The sequence below is a fragment of the Nuphar pumila genome, chromosome 6 (assembly GCF_984573655.1).
Source record: "Nuphar pumila chromosome 6, dmNupPumi1.hap1.1, whole genome shotgun sequence".
In the NCBI taxonomy this organism is placed as follows: domain Eukaryota; kingdom Viridiplantae; phylum Streptophyta; class Magnoliopsida; order Nymphaeales; family Nymphaeaceae; genus Nuphar; species Nuphar pumila.
In genome coordinates, this window is record NC_143254.1 from 96,182,910 (window position 1) to 96,198,470 (window position 15,561).

At 37.5% G+C, this 15,561-nt stretch overlaps 2 long non-coding RNA genes across 4 annotated transcripts; both read right to left on the bottom strand.

Moving 5' to 3' along the window:
• Window positions 1-656: 656 nt before the first annotated feature.
• On the bottom strand, window positions 657-8,718 carry LOC149835291 (uncharacterized). 3 transcript variants are annotated; one of them, XR_016432612.1, is made up of 3 exons: window positions 8,157-8,718; window positions 1,200-1,370; window positions 657-1,108 (listed from the first exon to the last, which is right to left on the bottom strand). It is a non-coding gene; the product is annotated as an uncharacterized LOC149835291 (long non-coding RNA). The 3 variants fall into 3 exon arrangements; XR_016432613.1 differs by having other exon boundaries at window positions 657-1,112; XR_016432611.1 differs by lacking the exon at window positions 8,157-8,718 and having other exon boundaries at window positions 1,200-2,257.
• Window positions 8,719-10,902: 2,184 nt separating this feature from the next.
• Window positions 10,903-12,285, bottom strand: LOC149835292 (uncharacterized). Its single transcript, XR_016432614.1, has 3 exons — window positions 12,176-12,285; window positions 11,173-11,233; window positions 10,903-11,035 (listed from the first exon to the last, which is right to left on the bottom strand). It is a non-coding gene; the product is annotated as an uncharacterized LOC149835292 (long non-coding RNA).
• Between the last annotated feature and the right edge of the window lie 3,276 nt (window positions 12,286-15,561).

The window sequence follows — 15,561 nt, forward strand, 5'->3', positions numbered from 1 at the left end:
GCCTAAAAGTGACTTAGCTGCAACACACACACACACACATATATAGTAGTTACTTTTAGAGGCAGAGTGATTTTTTTTTTAATTTAAAAAGAAACAAAAAGTTAGATACATTTTTCTAAAAACATAACACAATGAGATTTAATAATTTAAATTTGAAAAATAAAAGAAACTTTTTTAACCTAAAAAATAACTATATATTTTAAAAAATATCATCACCTTGAAAACCGTTCCAATCATTTCCACCAACTGAATGCCGCTAACGAGAATATAATAATTTAAAGTTGGATAAACGCGTATACATTTGATAGTCTAGATAACGTTAGACATACCATACATAAAAGTAATACATCAACAATTCTATAGAGATTCCGTGTTACCTACAGTTTGTCCCATAATAAGGTGGAAAGTTGGAGTGTTACTTTCTAATCTTAGACCGGGAAAGGTAACCCAGTCAAGCTACATGCACCCAATCAAGATCCATTAAATTAGGAAGATGGTGCAAGAGCTTAAATCACATCTCAAGTCTATCATTTTATACCAATCGGGAGATTCTGATTCATAATTTTTCTTTACATTTCCATTGACTCAATGATAGCTCTGATCATCTGGTGACATTAAGATTTGTCATAGGACCTACATATCAAATATTGGCGATATTTTAAAAATATATATCAAGATTTTATCAATAGTATATTTTGGCTGTCACTGTCAGCCTAATGGTGAAAATTTTCCATAGTTTTACAGACTTTTTTTGCATTAAAGATGTAATATTCACATCCTGTTATGGCAAATCAAAATGGTTTGAAGCATTTCATGCCATAGTTTGCTAAACTATATAGCTGTCTACATTCCTAGTGCATATTTATATTTACATTAGAGATGAGCAATCACATAGTAGATAAACGGCTTGATCATGGATACAGATGGAAGTTACCGTGGCCATGAGATTTTATTGTTCGAAAAAGTCTGCCCCATCCTCTACGTCATCAGATTTGATGCTTCCAGATTGAGCCATGAGAATTCTGTACTCTCTTTGAGCACATCTCGCCAACCCTCCTATCTTCATTGCCCAGAAAACCCTCAGTCATCAAATCTTTAAGCAAGTACTCTTTCTCATGTACCGGCCCATATATACAGCACAATTAGAAAACAAATTTTTTATCGAATCTAATAAAGCATTTATCTGGTCAGACACTCACTGATTTACAAGAATCCATGTACACATTGAGGAGAGACCTCATCGTCGGGTACTTCTTCCATATTGCAACAGCAAACATGCTTCCAAGGTATTCAGCATGCAATAATAATGTTAGAATTATCGAATGCCACTAGCAGGAAGAAACATGCTTCCAAGAAAGATGCATCCCTTTCTGTGTTCACATATGTAGCAAGAGCATTAGACACAAGATCAATGAAAATACCAAATGGATGGACAGATTTTCTAAACCGATATTGAACTCATTCTTCAAAGAAATCAATCATCAAATATAGAAAATAAACAAATGAATTCACGCATAACATCAAATTTGAATGCACTAACCAAGATATTTTTGCACTATGCAATGCACATGATGAAAACAGACAAGGTAAGGAAGGAGTCCCATTAAAGTTGACAATAAAGGGGAGCCAAAGGATGGCAAAACTTTCTCTGATAAATGTCCGTTAACAGATTACTGGCATTGAAACAATGATAGCACAAATTTGAAGCTCGTCAACAAGCTTTAAAGAATCCAGGATTGTCAGAACTGAAAAAGGAAGCAAATCACAAGAATCACATGTATCTAAGTCTTTTGCACATCTTTATGGAACCATGTCTGGTGCAATAATAAAGGGTCAATTAGTCAGTTGCACTGGAATCAAGGAAATCCGAAGTCATCAGAAATAAGAGAAACAGAGCCCCGCATTTTCCTTCTGGTGCACAACCTAGAAAACAGGTGGCAGATATAATCTTCCATGCAATCCATAAGAAGTCACCAGTGGTGGAAAACATAACTCAATTTTAAGATGCATAAACATTGATTTATATACCTCAGTTGTCTAAGATAAGCTATACTGTTGACCTTAAAAGTAACTAGTTCTCAAACCACATAATCTATTTACAGCAGTGAGAAGATCCTCAAGACACATGCTATAATGCTGGACGCCATCAGACAATAGAAAACTCAGAGAAGTCGAAAGGAACAAAGGATAGATGAGCTGTCAATAAATGCCAAGTAGCTCAAGTGTGAACAACAACAATTTATCCTCTCCCTGAGCCAGAATTCATTGTTCCTCTTGCTTAGTACCATGTTTAGTCTTGTTCTGGAACAAATTCACATAATTCCTATCCTTGGAGCTAAGGTTTATCAAAAGTTCCAAAGTATCAGGGAAGCTGGCAGCAGGTGATTAGAGTTTTTGGGAATGGGTAGAGTTTGCAATTGGTGGAAAATATTGTCAAGCAGACAAAGACCTGATTAAAGGTGATCCAGAGCTGTCGTTTGTTCTACGCAAGGAAAAAAAGAAAATAATAAAGAAAAAACATGTGATAAATATCACATGTCTGAAGCAGTCAACAACAGAAGTTTTTCAGAGAAGGAATGCAATCTTTTCTTTAGAACTCTTTTAGGGCTCCACCCAAGATACCGACATACAATCATGGAAGTATCAAGTATCGATAAGAAATCCAACCTGCATTTCTGGAGAAACCATGCCTCATAGTCTTTAATAGCAGATGATTTGGGAGAAAATGTAAGCATGCACAGTCCTCTATAAAAGTAAATGGACAATGTAATATACAGTAAATTAATTAAAAGCAAGAGTTTAACCATGCCAAAGTGTATTTTCAGGACAAAAAGAGGCTGGATCAAAGTCAGACATCCAACCCAACAACTAAAACTGGGTTAAGAACTAAAAACCATGGCATTTTTTTTAAAACGATTTGGACCAAGGCTGCACCTGTAGAATGTTTAGGATCCATACAGTTGCTCAAGGTCAAATATCATCCCAATAGCCAAAGAATGGTTGAAATTCGGACTGCCAGTCCCACAGTCAGACCTGGGGTTGGATCTTGGGTTACAACTTTCCTCAATCCTCATTTCTTAAAAGGCAGACTTATATAAAATGCTTGTAAAGTGAAACTTGAACATGGAATATAGGATATCTAGGAAAAGATTCAACTGCTTTTTCACCATTGGTGACCCTGCACTTTCCACTCTTACCCATCTTGACATCAAACATCACGCATATGGTCATTGAATTCAATAAGTTGATATTGAAGCAAAATATAATGGTCTTATAAAACTTACATTGTTTTGTGAAGAAACTAGTCAATTGTCTGTCCCAGTGACATAAAAAGTACAAATTAGGGATTAAACACCACTAAAACAGGTATACACCTAGTTAAAATCTACACATGAACCAACTAAAACTCAAAAGCTAGGAACCAAAAAATAAGACCATTACCATCTCATAATAAGCATGAGCGTGAACAGATCAAACGAAATAAAGGGCCCCAAAGAAAACCAGGTTCCTTATAGAAAGAATGGACACTATCAGACCTATGTCACATGGGTGCGGGTGCGGTGATGCGGCACTTTAAAAAAACTTAGGTGCGGGGGTGCGGGAGGGTATATATATTTTAAATATATATAAATTTTTTAATATTTTAATATATGTATATATAAAACTTATCCATAAAGCAAGCTTCCAATAAAAAAATTTGTTTTTCACCAGAAACAATAAAAAAATTAGAAGTATTGCTTAATCAGATTTTGATTTATATACATTTAATACAAAAGTTCATTCCAATGCAGTTTTCACTTTTTTTATTAATGCATTTAATACAAAAGTTTGACCTATTTCTACATTTCATACAGAATACCTAATCGGTTTTTCTCATTTAATATATAAATTTATTTCAATGCATTTTTCACATTTTCTATTAATGCATTTATGACAAAGCTCTATAAAAAGTATAAAAGAATGTAATTACTCAACTTTTTATGACAAAGCTTTTTAAAAACAACAAAAAAATGTAGGTGGCTCAAAACATTTAATGCATAATGTTTCAAACTTTCAAAGCTTTGTATATGGGACAAAACTATAAATAATTAAAAAAAAAAATGCATCTATTTTAGACAAAAATAACCCTGATTGCAGGTTAATCGCACCCAGGTTCACATTGACCGCACCGGGTGCTGCACCTGCACCCGCGTTGCATCGATGCGGGTGCGGCGGCCTCTATGCCGAATCCCCATGACATAGTTTCAGACAGAACACAAGTAGATAGTGAAATAATGCCACTACAAATAATAACCGAATAAACATGAAAAAGTACTCCCCACACATTCGTTTTAATAAGGTTCTTGGCAAAAAAAAATCTTTTGGAATATGGGATCCATTAGCACTTATAGATAGCCGAGTCAGCTTTTTCCTGCACATGCAAGAGGTTTATGAAATGAGTAAACACTTTTATAGAGAGGTGTCTGATAAGCAGTTAGAAATATCTAAACAAACAGGTTCGCAATGGACAGTCCTAATATTTCCTTATTTCTTCTTTTATCCCATTTCACTTTTGGTTTTGCAAGCTGTGGTAGGACTGGTGAACCCTACATATCGATTGTTTGAGTTGTCAAGCTGTGGTAACACTCTTGGATTGTTTGAGTTGTCACAACTTCACAAGTTGGGCAATTGACTGGCTTACTTGCACACACACACACACAGCATTTCTCATATTCTATGTCACAAAGATATGTGGATACGAGGATGCGTGGGGCAGGTTTTTTGATAAATAAGATACAAAGACAGTTTTTAACTTTAAATAAAAAAACTATTTTTTGATATTTTAATAATAACAATGCATTTTTTTAATAATATTATATTTTTTAAATATTAAAATATATTGAAATAATGATGGCATGTCAATGTCCATATAAGCATGGCACAAGGGGCATGCAACCACTAGCGTATCCCTGTGACATAGCTCATATTCCTCGAAATTTTTAAGAGGGCAGATTTAACTATCGATCATATATATTGGCAACAACCTTATAGCAAATTAGCAATTCACCATTCCCTCATTTTCAGGAGGCTATACATGTCCTCCGAGAACTTGAGAAACTCTATGTCAATCTATTGAAACGTCAAATATGTTTGTGAATGACATTCAGATATATATATGGGGTAAGACAATTCTACGAGGGAACTTTTGGACTACATGGCTCCCACCTATGTAATGATAACATAGGTGCTTCTGCACCCCCAAAGCACCCGTGTCAGCTGGCATGAAATGGGCGTGGTGTGGGTGCAGCACCCAACATGACTAGGTGCCAGTCAGCAAGTGTCAGGTGCGATCAACCCACATTCAATTTTGGACTTGGTCAACTCCGATAAAGTCAAAATTTGTAGAAGATTTAAAAAAAAAAAAACTAAATATATATGATATATATTTGAATTATAAGGAATACACACACATACTTTCTATCTCGGATGAGAATTTATGCTTGGAAGCAAACTTGGCTTTAACAGTAACTATGAATGTTTACTAATTATCTGTGAATTGGAGAAATCTGATTCTATCAACATAAAGAAGGCATAATTTCAAGACATACAAGCTGCAGATAAGAACCAAAATAGTAACATGAATAACATAACAAGATGCATATGCACAGACACAATAAACTGATAGATGTCAGTGAGAGAAGCCTTTAAGCTTGCTCCACAAAATACCCTAAAAGATAGTGCCTTGAAAGTGCATAGATATTGATGCAACCGATTATGGTAGTCGGTTCACAAACACGGCTGCAACTTGGATTCTAAATGCAGAAGCTATTTGGATTTTTAAACAAGGTGCAAATTTCAAAGCAAATTCAGATCCGATGTGTAGAACCAAATCTGTTCTCATACCCGCGATTTATCCGATATATATATATATATATATATATATATATATATATATATATATATATATACTGATTATCGCAACCTGCAGAAAACACTCTCTGTATATTTCTTCACCCACTTCCAACCAACGCCAAAATTCAAGATATGATGATGCACCTCAAAATTCAGATTCAAACACGAATAAATCAATACGACGATGCTCAATACGCAATCAGCAAACAAGTGCACAAAATAACTAATAGCGATGATTCAGGTAATGTATGTGTGCAGCAGTAACCCAAGAATGGAGACGTCAGCAGTGACGCCACTTAGTTGGACGTCTTTGCAGATTTGACTTAACAGATTGGATTGTGCTGCTAGGGTATGTTTGATGCCTTGTCCAGGGTTGGACGAAATGAACAAAAAGAACGAAACACAACACCGGTTCTGTTTGTTCCGTAACAACTGTTCCAAGTCCAATGATTGTTTGGACCATACTCAAATGCTATGTTCCAAATGTCCATTGTTTGATGACGATGTGCAGACAGCTTGGACAGTCATTGATAATGGGTTAAATTATTTCATTTTGGATTGTATGACCCAATCCATCCCCCATTTTACATGTTTTAACAAGTTCATTATGGTTTTTTGCTCGGATATGGATCCAATTACAAAATTATATCTAAAATCATGAATTTTTGCTCCAAATATGAATCTCGACTGGGATTTTTGCCCCGAATATAGATTTTTGCTCCAAATAAGGATTTCAAATTGGATTTTTGCACCGAATATATCCTTTTGCATTGAATATGGATTTCAAATTGAATTTTTGCCCCGAATATGGATCTCAAATTAGATTTTGCCCCGAATATGAATATCAAATTGGTTTTTGCAAGATTCATATTTAAAGTTAGACATTATAGACTAACAAATGAAAATGGTGAATGGGACAGAAACTTCAGCACCATGGAAAACTTTCAGGCCAGAAGAAATAGTTTGGAATGGGTGAAAATGTTCGTTGAAACAATGCATATTCAACCCATACCCGTTGGGTTGTTAGCTGATGATGAAAATTTGGCAAGGTTTAGCAAAGTTTAACCGGCAGACTTGCAAAACAACATTTGTTAGCCAATCAAAATATAGGTTTTATATGCCTTTTTAACCATTAAATGTGCAAGATGGAAGGATGAAAAACACAAGGTCAATAAAATTAGTATCTGAATGCATGATATCAGAAAAACATTAAAAAAAGGCTATCCTTCCAAAATTGTTGCAGTATGAGCAAGCTGGAGAGGCCTTTCAACTGCATCCTATACTTTGGTATGGTCGGATTCATACAAAGTTCTCAATGCTAGATATAAAACTTGAAGCATGCAGAGATGGACAACTATTTATAAACATCAACAAGAAAAAAGATGTACAAATATATTAGAAAATGAAAGAGTAATTATTATGCCAAAAAAAATGAACATCAATTTAGATATGTGACAACAATTTTCAACAAAAAAATTCAACCTTCCACTTTGATGAATACAATCAAGGAAACCAGGAAATTATAGTTGTTGGAACATATGCAGCATCATGTGCAGACTATAACTAAACCAACCATACTTAGCGGGAGTTACAACCTAGAACTACCTATCAGTATATAATGATAAGTCAATTTTAGGGAAATTTTAACATTAACTACCACAGAGATGATTGTATTCGAACTTATGTTGCTACCTTGCATCCTCTGCTTGTGGTACACATGAGTCCCCATTGTGTGTAACATCCAACTTGAGGGGATAAAGATATTTGCAAGAAAACCGACTCAAGTATTTCTCTTTCACTTGCAGCATCTGCCCACAAAAATGGACATTCTAAGTGCCTAGTAGATTGTCAGCTTACAAATGAATAACTTAAGGTGCTATATTAGATTAGCTCATATGATGGTTTTTATTTAAACGCAGATGCTCTTCCAGACATATCAATGTGCCTCCAAGGTTTTATTATAGCTCTTCAAGAGACCATTTTTGTCGAGGAAAACAAAATAGAGAAAAGAGTTTTGACACAAAATCAAGACACTGAACGTGAATCCAGCTCGAAATCAGCTACTCCGATTCAGAACCAGCAGATCTCAAGCTCGATTAACAGTGGTTTAGCACAATCGAGTCCATCCGAGCTAAATTACAAAAACCACATACAAAAAATTACCAAAAATGAAAAAAAATACAGAGAAACGCATTGCTAATCCATAGCAATTTCAGAAATTAGAACAACAAACAAAAACATAAAAAAAAATATGAAGGATTTACCATCTGGCGAAGATGTCCCAGTTGTAGAGTGAGAGGTATAGACGCCGAAGGGCCGAAGCGAAGCCCGCCATCAATAGAGCTTCCTTAGAGAGGAGATGGCAAATCAGAGAAGAAAAGGGAGTGGAATCGAGGTGGATCTAGGGTTTTTGAAGAATGGGAATCGGGTGGATTTCTCCTCCTCCTTGTTATTGAGTGAGATAATTGGGGGGAAATTTTAGGGTTTTAAAGAAGGGGAAGAAGGGGAGAGCCAGAGGAGAGCATGTTCTCACATCCCCACCTCCATTAACGGCATCATAGAGAGCATTCAATCCGGAAAACGAGCAACCCATCTTCTCCCTAGAGTGAACCCACCACGGCCGGCCGAACGATCAATCTCACCGGTGTTGGCGCCCCTCCAAAGAGTGAACCCACCACGGCCAGCTGGACGATTAAGCCGTGATCTTCCGGCGAGATTGGTTGGGTGGTGGTGCCGAGTGGAGGTAGATCGAAAGAGAGAGAGAGCTGGTGCCCCTCTGCCTTGCTCAATCGATTGAGAGAAGCATCGACGGGCGCAGCACGCCTGTCGATGTAATTTTTTATGTTCTTTCAGTTCTTGTTCTTTTTGCAAGGGGGGGGGGAGGGGTGGAGCAAAAATTACACATCAAAATGAACGTGGCGGACACGCGGAACGCCCTCTGCCGCATCCAACGTTTGTTGAAAATCGTTGTTCCCAATTTTCATCCTAATCGGGGTGGGAGCGGCGCATCAAACATACCTTAAAGGACGCAAGTCACTGGCCAAACCGTTGACAGCACAACTGGTTGTGCTGTTAATGTGTGCAGCGAGTCAGATGAGAAAGCTACCAGCGTTTTCTCATCGATGTGATGATCTTCAACACACAACTCGGTGAACAACACAGTTCATAAAAAAAGTTTATCAGAATATAATCTTTCTTTCTTCAATCGCAGAACATTAGTCATGATTCACGAAACACACAACAAAGTTCGGAGAAGACATATTGAACCTCAATCAGATCAGCAGTTTGAAACTTTCACTAGCATCAAATGATTAGATCAGGGTCATTCCAGCTTACACGTAGGTCAAAATACATCCTTGTAAACAGGAAATCGGTGCCGACCTTCAGGAGATTACGAGCAGGATATTCAAATGGACATTCACAGGCAAGAACTTAACATTCAACAAACTACAATATCATAAATGCATTTCAGCACAATAGATTGAGCACCAAACGGCAAACAGCTCAAACCTATGTCACAGAAACTCGGCCAACTGGGTGCCGCACCTGCGTCGACACGACGTGATACGGGTGCACGTGCAGCACCCGGTGTGGTCAACCTGACCCTGGGTGCATTGACCACACTCAGGGTCATTTATATCCAACTTTTGAACTATATATATATATATATATTTATTTATTTATTTATTTATTTATTTTTGTCAAACCCCCACACCCAAGTTTTTTGAAAGTGCCGCACCCCCGCACCCGCACCCATGTGACATAGGTTCAAACTATAAACTTATTGCCGGCAGCAAGAAAGAAAATCCCTCATTTCGCTCAGCAACCACCAATGTGTAACTGGGAAACTCGACAACGAACGGGACAATACCCTTGAAATTGGCAAGTTCAGCAGCAACCTGATTCACGCCCAGTACGGGATGGGGGTCCTGGCTTCATGCCCAGCAGAGGGACATAGATGCTCACGCACAAGAGTCTCGAAGGCACTCTTACGCACAACGCTGGATGGCATCCTGGTTCACGCCCAGCAAGTTCAGGAAAGGACATCAGCTGCAGCTCCAAGGCTGCTCACGCACCAGATTCTCCAGCTCTCGCGCATAAGGTTCCAAAACCTTCACGAAGGCTCACAAGTTCGGCAATAGGGAATGCCCAATTTTTGCAAACAGCCACAAGTTCATGTTTCCTTCCCTTTTCCTTACATGTTTCTTTTCCAGAAATTTTCATAATAGCAAAAAAAAACTCCACAATTTTCTGGAGCTCAGTTGTACCTTCCAAGGCAATGAAGGGTCATCTTTTGAAATTTTTGTCTTACTCTTCTCTTGTCCGAAGAAGAAAGAACCACCAAGAGAGAGAAGAAAGCCCATATGGGCGGCACCTCTAGAAGAGCCAATGGGTTTGAGATGAGGTGGCTGGTCTTTGGTTGGTCACTCAAGTGGCCCATCTCATTCAAAACCCAATCACAAAATTGGATTTAGATCTGGATCAAAAATAAAAAAAACTACCAAATAGACCCACAACACCCTCTACTACCTAAAAAAAATCTTCCTGGATACTAGAACTATGATGATCCATAAGATTCAGCCCCTATAAATAAAATAAAATAAAATAAAATACAAACATTACAATATAGTTCTAGGTTCCGAAAATCACAAAATAGGAACCAAGTATGAGAATAAATTTTCTGAGATGTATAGAACAAAAATCTCAGAAAATAAATGCACGTGAAAAGATGATTTTACCCCTAGACTCCATTTAGACCCAATTTGGGTGTTTCTTGTTTGGGGGTCTCGGGTATCGCAATCCGGATTGGGTCCCGCTACTCACGTACATCCAGATGGTTCAGATGCACTGCAACAGATATATTTTGGTCGTGGACACCTTAAAGGTACATCACACATTGCAAGTAAACATATATTTTTTTGGAACTTAATTACTAGATCTGTACAAACATGGTGAAAGAAAACCAGACTGCAACAGTCCTTGGCATTCATAAATTAAATACAACAAAAATCAAATCAAACAAAAGTAAATTTGCCTCAAGAAAACCAGAACCATAAAAAATGCCACACCAAAACTGGAAAGACGCTAAGCTGCATGTTAACCCAACAATGTGCTCAGCAACTTCAGCTTCATCCAATGCACCCTGAAAAAATGTGTGCTGAGCATTGATAAAACGTGAAAAAGTTGCACTTTACAGATACCCATAAAGCAAACATCCAGAATTTATGCACTTATTCATAGATGAAAAGCTAAAAAGATATTATATCAGAATGCGTATACCTCTTCAACAGGGGGATACCTCCAAGAATTAGCATATGGATTCTTATACCTTTCCTGTTCCCTGGAAATTTTCACAGATGGAAACCCAAAAGTTGAAGGTTCACTAAATCAAAATAGAACCACAAAATTTAAAGGAAAACAATTCAAGCAGAAAAAAGTTCCATGCTAAATAAACACAAATGAATATGCATATTGATGTCTAAGACTCTAGGATGCAGGGTATTGTTTGTGGGTCATGACCCAAGCTAGGAAACCAAGTAACCATGTTTCTATGAACATTTCCACTTCCTCACCTTCTACTGATGTATGACATCAGCTTATTTGTGCAGTAACAAATAGTGTACTCTGGTTAAAGTCGTACTCTATGAACATGATGAATAACAGATTCACTGGTGACCATGTTGCAAAAAGCTTCAGCCTCATACACAAATAGTATATAAGGAATTGCAGAACCCTTGGAAGAAAGCTGGAAAAGAAAAACAGTATTACAAGTAAGATTGCACCAGAAAACAAATTGCATCCCCTAAAATGATGAAAACAGGAAAAAAATGACATGATTGAAGGCAGCCTTAGCATAAGAAGAATGGATAAGCTCAAGTGAAAGAGTAGAAATGGAATATCCACAAAATGCCCCTCTTCATTAATTAATCGATCAACACAAAATACAAAATCATGGTGCTAAATGGAATATAATAAGGTACTAAGGTTCTAAACTCTAAAGATACGCAGCATTACTGAGGAAACAATTGATTCAGAGACAGTAAAAAATGATCATGAAATAATATCATGAGAAAATAAACGTAATTGAATATGGTTACAACAATAACCCCACAAACTTAACCACCAGGACCAATCAAAAGATTCAAAATCTAAAGATGAAAAAAAAGGGAGACCCGAAGCATAGTATGTCAAAAAAAAAAACATGGCTGGAATATTTACTAAAATAAAGGATGATAACAATCCAAACAAAAAATCTTTTCATGGATTCCAACCTTCAAAATACCTGAGCAATTTGGTCAGGAACATTCATCTTCCACAAAATTGAGTTCTTAATTAGATTTCAAGTTATATGAAAGTCCAGTCCTTTCTCTGCCAGCCTACTAAGCAGAGAACCTGCCAGGAGAATGACACACAGAATTTGCAACTATGATAATATATTTAAGCAACCAAAATGAAGGGACTAGGCAATGCTAAATGCTAACTCACATAAAACTATCTTCTATTAGAATAATGACAGGGTGGTCATACCACCAATTAGGCCCATCTCAACAACTTTAGCATCAATCTCCACTACTATGGATTTTATTGCAAGCTTCCCTTTCTCCCACCTCTCCTTCTCCTTCTGCAGCTTTTTCATCTTTGCAGCTTCAGCCTTCAAGGTTTCCTTTTGCAACTTTGCTTGCTAGGTAACAATAAGTGCATGAAACATTTCAAACCAAAATCTCAATGATAAGGCATTTAAATTGCAATTTGTTTCTAGATGACATTACCTCTCTTTTTAGTTTGCTTTCCTCATTTAAACAAATCTTGTCTGCTTTTGTTTGCTTCTTTCTAGACACCTCCACTTTTCCATTCTGGCAGTCAGAATCACCCGCATTCATAGGTACATCTTTTTTATGCTAAAGGCCAACATTCAGCACTTGCTTCGATAAAACCTGTTCACTGATGATGTCACTCTGCACCTACAGATAATGTTCGCAAGGTAGTTAGACTACCATGAGGTTCACCAAAACATGAAAATACAAAATGTATTATAAAGACATTGTTCAAAAAATAAACACTAAAAATCAAGTTATACATAGAGTGAAATAACACTCGGAGGATACTTAAACATCAGCAACAAGATTAAAATCAAATAGAAAGATGAGCAAGAAGATGCCCGACAGACCTGTCATTTGGGGTCAGCTCGCCACAAGCTCAGGCAAAACTATATAAAACTACCAAATTTATTGTGCTTCTAAACATTCTGATTGATTGGGAAGCTCAGGCCAAAATATATAAAACTACCAGACTTATATTCACCATTTAAAGAAACTCATCATTTTGATATACAATTCTATTTGAAAGATAGACACAACAGAAACCCTAAACCGTGTTTATAATGTTGCAATCATGTAATTGAGTACCTGGTCCTGGATAGTACATGTCCCTGAGCTACTAGGACCTTATCTTTTACATGAATAAAGGAATACTAACCACGAATAATGCAAAGATTCTACCTGAGGTCGACACAAGCTTTCAAAAATCCATAACCATGTGTAGGGAAGCCTTCCAAAATCTGTACACATTCAGCATCCCCTTGCAAAGAATTACACGCACCTAGGCCATGGAGACTAATAACATTTGATTTAACCTCGAGATTATCTTCAGTTGGCTTCAATTTTGGAATGAACTGGCTAGTAGAAATTTCTGCATCATCACATCCATAATCCAGTGCAGTGTCCACAACATTATCAGCGATAATGTATTTCTCATTAAATGACTGAGCTACAACTTTTTCTGCACCATCCAAAATCACCTGTTCTACAGAAGAACACTGCCTAATATGATTTTTGATAGTTGCTTCATCAAATGAACCAGCAATCAGGAGATCACATCTTGACTGGGAAGCCTTCGCCACGGGAAATGGATCTGAGCATCTATCTACCTTTGGACTTTCACTTACAAAAAAGCTCATCAGATTCACTATCAGAGTCCAAAACAAATCACGCCAGAAAATCCTGTTCAAAAAGAATAACATTAAGATTGACTCCAAATCAGAAGCGATGCATATTCTGCAAATCATAAATTCCTGTCAATCTAGAATACAATTAAAGGAAGGATGTATAAATTAAATAGAAACCAACTGTAGATGCCTAAATATTAGTGAAAGCTAACTAGATGTTAACAGTGGTAACCACCACATCAAATCATAACCAGAGTGAATGCTCATACACATCTTTTGAGGATTCCTATCTTTCAAAAGAATTGATAGTTTGAACTTATCTTATTCTCATTTCAATGTCCAACTTCTGCGATAATGATGCCTATGCTACCTAATATTGTAGATACAAAGCTCATCGACAAATAAATGAAATGGTAGAGTGTGCACATTCTAGGCATGCAAAACCAATAGGCAAAAACTCCAAAAAAGTTGAGCTTAAGGAATCCAATTAGAGTCCCACCATAACTCTAGCTGGGTTGTTATGAACAGGAATCATGAAACCTGAAAATGTGGGCTAAATCGTTTATCCTTTCAAGTCTACCAATACAGCAGCTTGTTCCTGAAGCAGAGGTGTAAGAACAAAATAAAGTTTAGCAAGTTTGCGACGATTTTTCAAAACTCTTTCCACAAAATTATCGCAATAGAAGATTTTTCTTTTCCTTGAAAACGGAGGTTGTGGAACGGCGTCAGGGTGGATTCAAGTCGAAGATCCCTTTGTTAAGAGAGAGCAACTCTATCAGTCCAACAATCACTGTTGATCCACTGCACAGGAAAATCAACCAGAATTACACACAGAAAGCTTTACAAATTTTAGACTTCATCCATGCAAATTACATAAAAATTCCAGTGATCCATCAATGCAGAGTGCATACACCATCAATAAGAAACTAAAGTTAATAATTTAGCCAGGAAGCAACCTAAACAATTTCCTGACCGACCTATTTCCCTTTCAGAAATCATAAAATTCATTGGAATGAAACTCGGTCTTCATCCATTCAATCGAGGGCTCCAGATCATATTACTAATAGCATCTCAACCTCATTGCTTCGAATATTCCAGTACCGACAAAAGAGAACCTAACTTCTCAGATGCAAAAACCCTAAAAGAAGACAATCCCTAACTCTCGTGCATCAAATTCTACCAAACCTAGCGGCGTAAATTCTACATGGAGCTCCTCGGAAGAGATCGACGACTCACCGGAAGATTTATCGGCCAGAAGACAGGCGGGAGATCGGGATCGGGTGCATTTAACGATGGAGACGTCCGATCGGCCGGAAAACGGGGTTTCCGGCAAGATCTCCTTCTGAGGAGTGTCAACGACGAAGAGAGAGACCGCATCGTCTCTTCTCCGCTTGACGGACCGAATCGCAGGGCTGTCGATCAAGCCGTCTCCCTCCTCGCCGTCCGATGGATATCGACGGTGACCGGCGGGTTCATTTTCTTGGATTTTTTTTTCTTTTTTCGCCCTAACCGTGTGGGGAAGAAGAGGGCGCGCTGGTTTTAAAAATGGCAGGAGAATTGCGCGCCATGCGTTCTTTATGTTCCGAAATGACTAAAACGCCCCCGCTACACGAAGCCGGCTGGCAAATAAGCAAGCGGTTCGGATATTGATCGGTTTATACTTGACCCGGAACTGTTATTCGACATTGAAAGGTGGATTTGGTTATTGGTTCGGATCCAATTCG